Source organism: Pleurodeles waltl, chromosome 1_1 (genome assembly GCF_031143425.1).
Source record: "Pleurodeles waltl isolate 20211129_DDA chromosome 1_1, aPleWal1.hap1.20221129, whole genome shotgun sequence".
NCBI lineage: Eukaryota > Metazoa > Chordata > Amphibia > Caudata > Salamandridae > Pleurodeles > Pleurodeles waltl.
Window position 1 is genome coordinate 515,553,525 of NC_090436.1, and position 13,001 is coordinate 515,566,525.

The following is a 13,001-nucleotide window of genomic DNA, read 5'->3' on the forward strand; positions in this document are numbered from 1 at the left end:
TTGCTTCTGAATCCAGACTGGGATGAGTCTAGGATACGGTGTGTCTGAGGGATTTGGTGTGTTGCTGGTTGACGGCTTTCTCCGTTACCTTGGCTGAGGAAAGGAGCAGAGAGATGGGTCTGTAGCTCTTCAGCTCCCTAGGGTTGGCAGTGGGTTTCTTGAGTAGGGGGCTGATTTCGGCATGTTTCCAGTCTGAGGGGAATGTGGTGATCTTGAAGGATCAGTTGATGGCTCAGCAGAGCTCTAGTGCCATGGTGGCACTCCCAAGTGGATGGAGCTCATTAGTCTTTTATGGTGAAGGGGGTCCAAGAGTTCAGTATCTTATGAGGTGCTAGGTCCATGGTGGTGAGCGGTGCTGTTAAGATTTGGTTCCTGAAGCCTTCGTAGATGTCCTGGATCTTATAGTAAAAGAAGGTGGCTAGATCATTGCAGAGGTCTTGGGAGGGAGGGATGGCTGAGGTGTCTGCCCTGGGGTTAGTGAATTCTTTGACAATGGCAAAGAGCTCCTTGCTGTTGTGAGCACTGGTGTTGAGGCGTGCTTGAAAGGCAGCTTTTTTGGTTGCTCTGATGTTCTGGTGGTGCGTGGTGACTGCATTTTTGTAGGCTGTGCAGGTCTTCATTTGATTTGCTGATCCTCCATTTACATTGCAGTCATCTGCAGGAGCGAGGCAGGGGGGAGGGAGGCAGGGAGTCCAGGTAGCTGGGAGCCGGGAGGGTGGGAAAAGCACTTCCCAGCAGGGGAGTGGGCGGGCCGCAGGGGCAGCAGTGGCACAGGGAAAAATACAAGAGGGAGAAAAATGAACAAGACAGAAAAATAAACAGAAGTGAAAAATAGAAGTAAATGCAGAAGTAAAAGGCAGGAGTAAAGAGAGACAGAAGATATTTACTTGCAGTTGGCCTGCAGGAGGAAGGTGGGCCTCAACCTGAGAATCAGGCAGGCTCTCAGTTCGTGCCAAGCAGCAGGAGGAGCTTTACTGGGGAGGGTAACAGAAACTGAGCAGGAGGTCAGAGGAGTCTCCCTATCTCAGCTCTGCCGCCGCCATTAAGAAGGGGAGGGAGGCAGGGGGTCTGGTCAGCTGGGAGGCAGGAGAGCGGGAGAAGTGCTTTGTGGAGGAGGGGGGCAGGGCCGCAGGGGAAGCAGCAGTGCGGGGAAATATGCAAGAGGGAGAAAAATGAAAAAGAGACAGAAAAATAAACAGAAGTGAAAAATAGAAGTGAATGTAGAAGGAAAAGGCAGGAGTAAAGAGAGACAGAAGATACGTATTTGCAGATGTCCACTAGGCCACCATAGATGAGGTGCAGGCAGGAGCCTGCAAATGGAGATGTGCCTCAAGCTGAGAGTCAGACAGGCTCTCAGTTCGTCCCAAGCAGAGTCAGCAGCAGCAGGAGGAACTGCACTGGGGCCAGGAGGTCAGAGGAGTCTCTAGGCTCCCTCCACGTTTCTCAACATTGTGAATGGGTGCCCTCGGGCCTGGGGGATGGGGTCCCCAGGGCTGAGATTGGCCTTGGGGAGGGGGCCAAGGTGGCCCCCTCCCAAAACAGAAAATAATTAGGCCAGGCCCTGGGGATGGGGTCCCCAGACCTTGATCAGCCTTGGGAGGAGGACTGTGTGACCCACCTCCCCTAAAAAAATATTTATTTCGGCTGGGCTCCGGGGGATGGGGTCCCGGGCCGAGACTGGCCTGGATGGGAGGTCACGCAGCCAACCGACTTAAAAAATATAATAATTCTTAGGCCGGGCCCCCTTCCTAAACAAAACCCATAATAATTAGGTTGGGCCAAAAGCCGTGCGCTTTGCACGTTTAGGTGGGTATATGGGTTGGCCGCAGATCCTGGCCGCAGGCTCTGTGGCAAACTGCCGCCACTCACGGCCGATGGACTGTGCAGTGGTGGTTGGATTAACGTATAGTTATGAAAATTACTTGACGTTTAAAAAACTGTAGAAATTCACTGAAATAACCAAAGTTTACTGGGATGTAATAGAAAAGGCCAGGCCTTTTGGGGTACCCCTATATACACCCAACCCTGAACCACACATGGCCTTCTGCCATGCACGGCGAGGGTTGGCCACAGGGCCTGCACCCAATCCCTATATACACCCAAACCTGCGCAATGAGGAACGACGTGCACAGCAGAGGTTGGCTGCAGGACCTGGCCGTAGACCAGGCCATCCGGGCTACCCCTATACACCCAACCACACATGTCTTTCTGCCATAGACAGCAGCCTACCTCCTATATACACCTAACCCCATGCAATGCATGGCCTTTGGCCATGTGCGCTGGGGGTTGCCACAGGGCCTTGCCTGCAGGAAGGCCCTGCGGTCTGCCCCCTACAAACACTCAAACCAACACCACGCATGGGCTCCAGTTAAGAGTACTTTTCCCTCTGGCCAAGCACTGAGTCCAACCCCCTGTGAGCACTCTACCTCCCGCAGCATATGCCTTCTGGCATTCAAAGCAAGTGGTTGGTCTTGCAAGGTCTTTGCCTCACTCAGGCAGACCTACTGACTTTGTCAAACAGTCATAACACCAAAATATATAGAAGTGGGTCTATTGGCTTTCTCAACAGAAAGGATATTTGCAGGAGGCTGTCTCTCTATATAGCGTCCGAAAACGACATGCACTGTGCATAGAGTCCAAGCAACCCCACCTTGGTATCCAGAGGTAAAAAGCACACCACCTAATGATCTGTTTTTGTGGTAGTGTGAACGAGCATTTAGGTTTATCTTGCAGATGTGCTAAGCATTTGTTGCACACACAGTATCAATAAATGCAGACACACACTCAAAAGAATAACTTGAGACCAATTTACAAAAATACTTGAGTTTTTATAAATTGTTTAAAGATCATCAAAATCAGGTAAGTACTTTTGGAGTTATGATCTTTCAAGGTTTGTCAAAAACAGTCTTTCTGTGCATAAGATGTCCTGTGGGCTAGCCAACAAAGTTTTGTCAGTTCCTGGTTCAAGTGGGAGCAGCTGCTGAAAGTCTTGGAGCTGGTGCAGAATGGAGAAGGGGACCACTTGGAAACACACTTCACAGGTGTACTTAAAGGTAAGTCCAGTGGGTCCCTTGGAATGTAGAGGTTGCAAGGGGTTAGTGACCCCTAGAGCACAGCTGGTTTTCTGATGCAGGGGCCAGGGAGGCCAGGTGCAGTGCAGACAGGTAAGCCAAGGGCTGTGCACCAAGGAGTCCATGGAGCCAGGTGCAGGTCACTTTAAAGGAGGATTGTAGGTCAGCAAGGCTACTCTGGGAGTGGTTCTTGGGTGTCCTGAAGTCCCTCATCTGGTGCTTGCTTCTGGTCCTGGGAGAGTTTGGACAGGACTTTTCTTCTGAGTTTCTGACTTTGAGGGTACAGTACCCCAGGCTATGGCACCTCTCAGCCACTGAAGTTTGCACTGTCACCAAACTTGGCACACTGGCTGGGTTTGTCCTGGTCCATCAGGTGGAATTTAGTTGGGCTGCAGTTCATTGGTCAGTAGCCAGTCAGTGAACTGGACTTCACCATTTTCTTGCTTGCAGTGTGCAGGGAGTGATGCCTTCACTCAGAGGGATGTTCTTGGCAATTTTCAGAAGCCTGGGGGTCCTCTGGGGTTTCTTAGAGTCTGTCTGCTGTCCAGTTGACCCCTCAGTGGTGATTTTTGAGCCCTGTGTGCAGAGAGCAGGGTTTGGTACCTTTTTCTTTTTGTAGGAGGACTTCTGGTCTCGAGCCTTGGGTCTTCTTTGTTGCTGAACTTCTTGTGTCCATCGAATCTGATCTGTTGGTCTAGGGATGCCCTCTAAATAATGCATTTAGTGGGCATTAGGGAGAGTACTTGGTAGTGGCCAATGGGCCACCTACCTTAGGGTGGCTACACCCACTATGAGACCACTTTCTGTGGGGAGGGGGTCACATTTCTAACCCTAATTGGTTATTTTCCTGCCATCCAATATGGAAGAAAATAAAATGGATTGGTCACCTCGCCTGCCACACATGGGGGTGGTGCAGACTGAGGAGGCCCACTCCTTCCACTCTGACTTAGTTTTCCTACCAGTTTTCTCACTCAAAGTGGGGGAAAACCATTGGACAGCCATCTGCTGCTAGCAGCAGAGTCAGAGGTCAGATTTAAAAGGCAATAACGCCTTTGAAGCTGACCGCTGGGCCTGGGTGCCTGCCTGCGGGCGAAGGTGTAACACCTCCTCCCAGGAAAGGCTTTGTGTTCTGGTTCCTGAGAAGCACATGTTGTCACTCCAGGAGTCCAGATGTTTGTCTCATTGGGGAAGGCTGGTAAAAAACAATCAGCAACCATGCCAGGGCTGTTAGGTTTTGCAGGGGACATCTCTAAGGTTCCCTCTGTGCCCATGTTATAATAAATCCAACACTGGCATCAGTGTAGTTTTATTATTCTGAGTTGTTTGATACCAAACAACCCAGTATTCAGAGAGGCTACCATGTAGCTGGGGAACTCGTAATGACCAGTATCCAGCACATGTATTTGCTATGGCTTCCCTGTACACTTACTATGTCTTAAGGTTTTGTAAAAATACAGTTGAGGCATATTTGCTCATGCAAACAAATGTCCTCACATGCATTATAGTGCACCCTGCCTTAGGGCTGTAAGGCCTTCCAGAGGGCTGCTGTACCTACAATGCATGCAGTGTTAGGGGACAGGGCATCCTTTGCAGGTGCCATGCCAAGTTTGCAACTTTTAAATACACCTTGTCATGCACTTACAATGGCAGTTTACATGAGGTTAGTGTGGGGCCTCTCAGATTTGCACAATTGGTGCTGCAGTTCTGGGGGGCCCCCTTCAGTCCTCATGCCAAACGTACCATGGGTACCATTTTTGAGTACCTTAAAAAGGTGGCTGACTGCCAATGCACAGTACAGTTTTGGGAAAAGAGATCTGGCCCTGGGAACTTGTTTAGGGCACATACAGTTTAAAACCACATCATTTTCCAGGCAAAAAGTAGGTATGGTAAAAGTGGCCCTTTCCCACAATATTAACATACATAAAGCAGATCTATCATCTTAGTCCAAAATTCACCAACATTTTAATCAAATTTACATTTTAGTAATTCATACAATACAATGTTTAAAAATAGTAATTATTGTAAAATTAATTAATAAAGTTGTATTTAAAAAAAATCAACATGCCTGTGAGTGTTTCTTTCAACATTGTTTTCATGATTGCATTTTGTGGGTTGAAAGATGTTAAAAAGAAGACCAGAGACTTTTTTCCAAAAATAAAACCAACATGTCTCTGAGTCTTTCTTTTGACATTTTTTTGGCCCGCAAAAATCAGTCATAAAGACAACCACAGGAGGACCTTTCACTCCAGATGAAGAGCAAAGAGCTCCAGCTAGGAGTGTTTTTGAAAAATACGGTAAGTTCTCCTGGAGTCATGGATTTTAATGTTGCTGGGGAGCTGCTGCATGACTCATTTATAATTTATTATATGCCATGTTTGTAATGGAAGACTAAATTCTAAATAAGGCCTTTTTCTCTGGGTCTCAGAATTCCCCAGAGTTGCATGGCAGAATGCTATAGCCAACAAGGGCTCACCAATGCCAGATACTTCTTTCTGGCTGTCCAGCAGTAGGCTCATGCTCTGAAAGGAAAGTTCAGAGCAGCAGAAACCAGCAACCCTTATCATGGGATAATGCACCTTTCTCCATTAGGTTGTGGTACCTTATCTTGATCCTCTTGAAATCAGAAAAATTACTATTTTCCAGTTCTTGCTGCTTAAAAAGGCACACCTTGTCTCTTCCGGTAACTTTAATATCAGGTCTCATTTATGGTTCAGTGCTGTCTGCTTCAGGTGGGCAGGTGGTTCTTCCACAGATGTTGTAGGTATTCAGCCTTTTGTGTTCCCTGAGAAAATTGCAGTGGCAGGCAGCATACCCTAGTAGTAGTCCATGGGTTCAAGTGAAGACCAGAGTACATCCTAAATTGATCCCTAGACACTTCAGGTAAGATTCTTCCTTCTTCTGATGTTTCTTCAGGTCCAGGTATGTACTGAGAAGATGGTGGCGGTGTCATTTTACTTCTTTGGGGGTCAGTGATTGGAAACTCCCCTAGGCCCAATTCTTGCAGAATTTCTCCCAAAAGGACCACCTTTAACTTCTGTTGCTTGATGTAACCCTTCCCACTGGCCTGAATTTAAGTGTGTAGAAGTCAAGCTCCCTTCTCAGAAATGCCAAATCACCTCTAGAATCCAACCTCATGTAAATGAGGATCTACTTCCTCTTCCTTTCCCGGGGAAAAATGCTTTTCCTCATGCTATGTGCAGAGACAAATGTTTGGGAAGACTCCCTGGATGAAAAAGCTTCCGTTACTTATGCCTCCTAGTGGCATCTCAATATCAAAAGGCAGGCTGCTGATTTCTTCCTTTTTAATACCATCTGTCCATGTCCCCTCCCACAAGGTACAACTTAGCTAAGAGTCCAGTAATTATCCCACAACAGTCTTCCTGCCTTTAAAAAAAGTAGCATTGATGCTGGCAATACATCTCTTCATACCTAATAAGGATGCTGCTACTGGAAGGGTACACCAGCAGAACTGATTATTCACTGCAATGATTGCAGGCAGCAAAAAGTATGATTTTATATTGCTACAGATGAATGTTGCACATTCAGTACTGAACTTGATTATCAATAAATGAGCAAAAACAACTTTTAAGCCAGTATCTGAATTTTTCCTGGCTGAATTTGGAACATTCATTCTTTCACTATAAGATATCTACGTGGAAAAATGTATAGATAGTGACATAAAACGTTTTGTAGATGTTCACTGTGAAGAAAAATGTCTTTAATAATTACATTTTCCCACATTTGTTTATAAAGCACCCAAACCTGTGGTCTTTTTGAGTACACTTAGGGGTGAATTAGCTAAACTATCACAATAGTTTTTTTATGCATGACAGAGCAATTATCTTGTCATATATTATGGTAGTCTTTCAATCTTCAGCAAGCCAATGCACTATAGTATCCCTGGAACCATACGTTCTTAGTCATACCTGTGGGTAGTGTAAATATACACTGTTGTCCACATATGATATTAAAAATGTCAAGCCACTGGTGAATTTCCTGTGGCAAATTCCAGTGGCTTTACTAGAAAGTTAAATAAGACAAAAGTGTGTAGCCATTAATACCTGTCACACTGCATGGCATCATAGCTACCAAGTTTTCAGATCACTTGTATGACATTTCCATGGTTTTATTGCGCTTACTGACATTCAACACCCAAATGTGTGACGTTCAAAGTGGCACTTTCTTGTGACTAAATCGAAGCATGGCAGAACATAGAAGGGAATAATATCACATATTACACCATTTTAACCAATAAGAAGCCCTAAAATTATCTTGACATTGCTGCAAAAGCCCTGGAATGGATGGTTAAACCTTGCTTGAACACTAAGGGCCAGATTTACAAAAGGATTTAGCATTTCTCAACAGACTGAATTGCAATTTTGGCCAGTTAAGAAATGCTTAATTGCCTTTTCAGATGTACAAGGGCCGATAGGGAATTGCAAAAGGCGATTTCTACCCAGTAGAAATAGCATGTTGTGATTCCCAAATAGTAAATCTCAAATAGGCATTTCCTATTTGTGATTTCCCAAGCGCATGTACAAAGCATTTCCCATATGAAAAATGGGCATTTAGGAAATGTTATGACCATCGACTCCACGTCAATGGTAACCATGTGCAAGTTTAAAAAATGCATTGAAAATGCATTTTTGAATTGCCATGTGCACCACTTTTTGGGGTCTGCATCAAGCAAAGGACATAGACCACTCAGGCACCCTTTGTTTTGCATTTCCTAATTTGCAATTTCCTATTAGGAAATCACAAATTTGGAAATGCAAAACTATTCGTACATATGGGCCTTTTGGCCCATTGGAACAAATAGTGTAGCACTTCTTAAATATCGATTTCCTAGTAGCAATTCCTAGTCTGTAGGAATCGCTATAAGGAAATCTCTATTTTTGTACATTCCATTTTGGATTTCCTAAATATAGATTTCTTAGGATTTGCTATTTAGGAAATGCAAATAGGAATTTCGTACATTTGGTCCACAATCTCTGCACTTATTGCTGCAACCTTTTATACTGTGTGTGATACAGTTGTTAAACAATGTGCATATTCACAGTGCACTCAGTCCCATGCTGAGACCTCATAGCACTATAACACAGAAGTCAATATTCACTACTGTGCCAACAAGGACATAATTCGGAAAATGCATCAAAAAATTTACGTTTTATAATCTGAATGTAAAATAATGCATTTCACATCAATTTTGTTTTATGTCTTTCATTTAAGGTGTGTGCTTATTTTGTATGTAGTTGTCTAAAGACTAATAATTTGGTTGTAGAATATTTTCCCTTGTTTCTGTTTGAGTGCTTTGTGAGTGAATTTGCAAGGTCAGAATTTCCTGGGCAGGTGAAGTATGAGCTGCAATGGTAGAGGGCAGTTCTAAAGTGTGTCTGAGCCAAGGTCTGTCTGGCCTGTAGACAATCAGGCAGTGCCCAAAGGGCTGGTCAGTGTGAGTAGTAAGTAGGGATACCTTTCCTTATCAACCAAGAAAGTGATAGCTGTCCCGCCCCCTCGGAAATGACGTCACATCCGTTATTGGGACTTCCGGTGCCCCTGAGACCCCGCCCTGGAACTGATGTAGGTATAGGGGTGTCACGTGGGTTGTGACATCATGGGGTCACCTGTTAGACATGTGCCAGGCTCCTAGCCCCTGTGTCTAGGTCTATAGGTTGTATAAAATGGGGGGCATTCTGGTGTGCACCCTGTTTCTGCGCCCAAGAGTACAAATCTGGACATGTCGGACATTCAGGACCAAGTGGCTGCTTGGTTGCCTCCTCACAGGGCAGAGCATTGGGAATGTAAGGCCAAACCTCCACAATGTTGACTAATCCAAAAAGAGGGGCTGGGCAAATGTTGCTTTTGTTATAGCCAGCCAATCAATTAAGAAAAGTAAACCTAAAACAGATGCTTGCACCAAAATTCCCAGGAATAGGACTAAAAGATGTTCAGCAAATGTCAGAGTAAAAAGTGACCAGGCAGTTTAAAAAAGTTTTGAAACAGACAGAAGACAAGCAATGCAAACCTAAAACAGATGTATACCCCCAGACTTTCCAGGACAGCCATCAAAGGGGTCTCAGTAGAGGTTAAATTATAAACTGACCTAAAACAGATGTCTATTTCTAATCCCAACCCTCCACAAAACCTCTGCATATTTAGAACAATGAGGGCATATAAAAATACCCCCACACTCACAGGGCTCTTTTTCTGATCTACATTTAAAGTTTGCTGAGAGCCTGGGCTTCCAGAACCCCTCAAGGAGAAAAATAGGAAGGGCAGAGCGCAGACTGGTGATGTTACCCCTCTTCTATTTAAGGTAAGTAACTAAGACGTGTTTGTATATGATGTGTTGTAGTTTCAACCTGCCAATGTCTCCAGCCTCTCGTCCCATGTCACCCTGAGTGTAATGTGTATGCAAAATACTTTGGGCATTATTATCTAGGAACTTTCTTTTAAGCTATGTGCAAACACTGTTTAATTTGCTAAAAGAGGGTAAAGAGTGAACAGCGTTTTAAAAGGTTGAGATATGCCCATCCTGTCCTTATGGTACATTTTGTAATGGAGGACAGAGCCCCGAGTCGTGAGCTGGTTCGGGGTCCTGTCTGCCACTATATATATGTTGTTAGGACAGGCCTGGGAACTCAGATCTGTCCTTACTGTATGTTTGTAATGGAGGACAGGGCCCCAGAGCCGCTTGCAACTCGGTACCCTGTCTGCCACCATATACATGCTGTTAGGACAGGCCAGTTACTCTGGCCTATCCTTATTACCCAGTTTGAATGGGGGCAGGGTCCCTAGTTGTGCGTGGCTCGGGATCCTGTCCGCCACTATATACATGCTGTTAAGACAGGCCAGTGAATCCGGCCTGTCCTTACTACCCCATTTGTGAAGGGGGACAGGGTCCCAAGTTGTGTGTGGCTCGGGACCCTGTCCTCCACTATATACATGTTGTTGTTAGGACAGGCCGGGGACACTGCCTTGTCCTTACTGTCCCGTTTGTAATGGCAGACAGGGTCCCGAGTAGTGAGCTGCTCTGGGACCCTATCCACCATTACACACATGTAGTTGGACGGTCCGGAGTCCCTAAACCCGAACTTACAGTGAGGCTGAAAGACGGGTGCCGGAGTCCCTGATACATCCTTAAGCCCCAAATGTAATGGCTGCGGTGGCACCTGTCCTTACGGTGTGATTTTGGTGACTGGGGCTGGGTCATGAGTCACAGACGGCTAGGGAACCGGTCCCCTCCATTACATACATGTTGTAAGGGCAGGTGCTGGAGTCCCCGGGCCCGTTGACCGTCCTTAAACCCCCTGTAACTGCGGCCACCGTTATATATAGATAATGTTAGGACAGGGCCGGAGTCCCCCCACCCTGCCCTAAAGACCGCATGTAATGGCGGGCGGGTCCCCAGTCGCAGACGGCTCGGGACACGGCCACCAGTATATGGATATTGTTAGGGCAGAGCCGGAGTCCCCGGCCCTGTCCTTAAGCCCGCATGTAATGGCAGCCAGGGTTCTGAGCCGCACGTGGGCCTGGACCCCCATCCACTTCTTTTTTTTGTATTAAAAAAAAAAACATTGCTGGGGCCGTACAACAACATGGGGCTCCCGAGGCCAAACATGAACTGTGGGACCCCACAAACACCCATGCAGCCCCCCCATGAGGGGCCTGAACAACACCTGAAGTGCTGTTTTGTCTACAATGAAGCCTCCCCTCTCGAGTAGGGGTTTAAAAAAATAAAATAAAAAAATAATGCTAAAAATGAAAAGAACATTTTAAAAATGTAGCCCACAAGTGGGTTTAAAAATACTGTACAACGTAGGGGGCCCGCCCATAGGGCCCCTTTCCATACCTTTTTGAGGGGCACATGGGGGCCCTCAGATGTGGGGGCCCTAGTGATATCCATGGGCTTGAGGAGACCAGCAGGAACTCCATGTGCATGGGAGGTGCAATGGCTCTGCATGTCTGCTCCCACCGTCTAGGCTAGAGCTTAGAGAGCTCTACCCCAACTCGTGGTTCAGAGCATGGGGAGTGAGGGTAAAAACATGAAACGGATCCCTGGATCTGGTTTTCATTCCTTTGTACATATATACAATTACCCTTAATGCTTCAAATTGTTATGGGCAGTGTGTTATAATGTTTATAATTATTGTAATTATGTGGTATTACAAGGACTGTAGATGCTATAGTAATCTGTGTAAATAATGGTGTGACGGTTCTGGAGCCATTTAAATAAGGTCCTATTGCGAGATTCCTTGATCTTATTTTGTGCATCAGTGCCACCATATGGTCTTTTTGACAAAAAGTTCAGGGTGTTTGGAAAATGTGAACAATAGTTTTTTTTTTCAAGATTGTACTTTCAGAATTTGGTTACAATTTGTATGGATTGTGAGAATAATACACAACTAGCATCATGAGAGAGCATGCTTAAAATTAATTATATTTTAATTGTATATGTAAAGAAATCTTGAATGTGACATATGTATTAGTATATACCTCTAAAAGAATTCGTATACCCTGATAATTAATAAGGCTTACAGTTGTGAGGAGTGGTAACGCTTCAAATAATATTTAGCTGCATGGCTACCTTGCAATTATGTATATAGCTTAAAACGCATTAAGGTTTAAAAGTCCTTTTATGTCTCTTCTGCACGCAGTATCCACAAGAGCTAACGCAATCGCCCGAGGAAATGGATGCCTTGCAACAAGGTAGATATATATCTAGAGATTTATAGTTCGGAGACCCGTGTCATCATTCATCCTAAAACAAGATGTCTTGATTCCTATTTTTATTTTTATTTGACCATAAATGGCTTCCTATGTGTTTGTATGCTTTTACAGGCTATGTTGCTGAACTACAGATGGCGGTTGATGCTCTGCATCAAATCCTCTAGGCTCATGATGGTCCAGGCACACTGTCTCAGGATGCAGCTTTTGCGGATGAATAAAATGAGTCCTTATGTAAATGCTGTGAAAACCTAAAAAAGCTCAAGAAAAAGAGCATAGAAGGCACCCTCATAGAGCATGTATTTTCTCTGTATTATATTGTAAGTGTGACATTTTATTCTTTCTTTTTTTTCTCCAGGCTCCCATGAGAACGACCCAGAATGTAGTAGGGGTCACTCAAAAGACGGTCAGCAAAAGGAAGCACCCAGCATCTAAGGAAGGTCCAACTATAAAAGAAGGCCCCTCACATCGGAACACCACAGGTAAGTTTTTAGAAACTGTAGAGCCGATGAATTCAATCTTTAGTGTTTCTCAAACCTCTTTCAGACTGTTCCACCTAACCCCCAGCGTTCTAAATGCTCATCGTTTGAGGAGTCTAATATCGTGGGGTCTGTCAAAGCTCTAGTAGCACCAGCCTGTATAACTAGCCCTCCCCGTTTACATTACACACACCTGGAAACAGATAGCCCCTTAGAGGATCCTTATTCTGGGTGTATAGGACTTCTAAAGGCACTAGCAGGTCTGGTATAGAGTTCTGAAGCCACAGCAACGCCCTGTGACCCTTCTAACACGCCCACTAAAAGGTGCAATCACAAGGGTCTCAATCACCCACACCCAGCCACAGGGCTTCATATGCATCAGAGGCCTTGAGTTATTATGACCAACATTTAACTTCCCCATGTCTGATGTCACTAATTACAATCCCTGGAGCGTACAACCCCACGAGCCCAATAAACCGAGTGCCTGCACGAAATGGTCTTCACCCTCCTCCTCAATATACCCTCTCAGCAGTACAGGATGTAGCGGCTCACAAAATCAGAGTTTGGGAACTCCTTCTAACGATGATCAGGCCTCTGAAGCACTGGGGTGTTCACATTGGGGCCCTGTTCTTTTGACCCGTCCTGACCCACCCATTCAAAAAGGGCAGATTGTGGTTAACAGTGATCAGACTTCTGGGGTGGCTAGGGGTAATATACACTACAC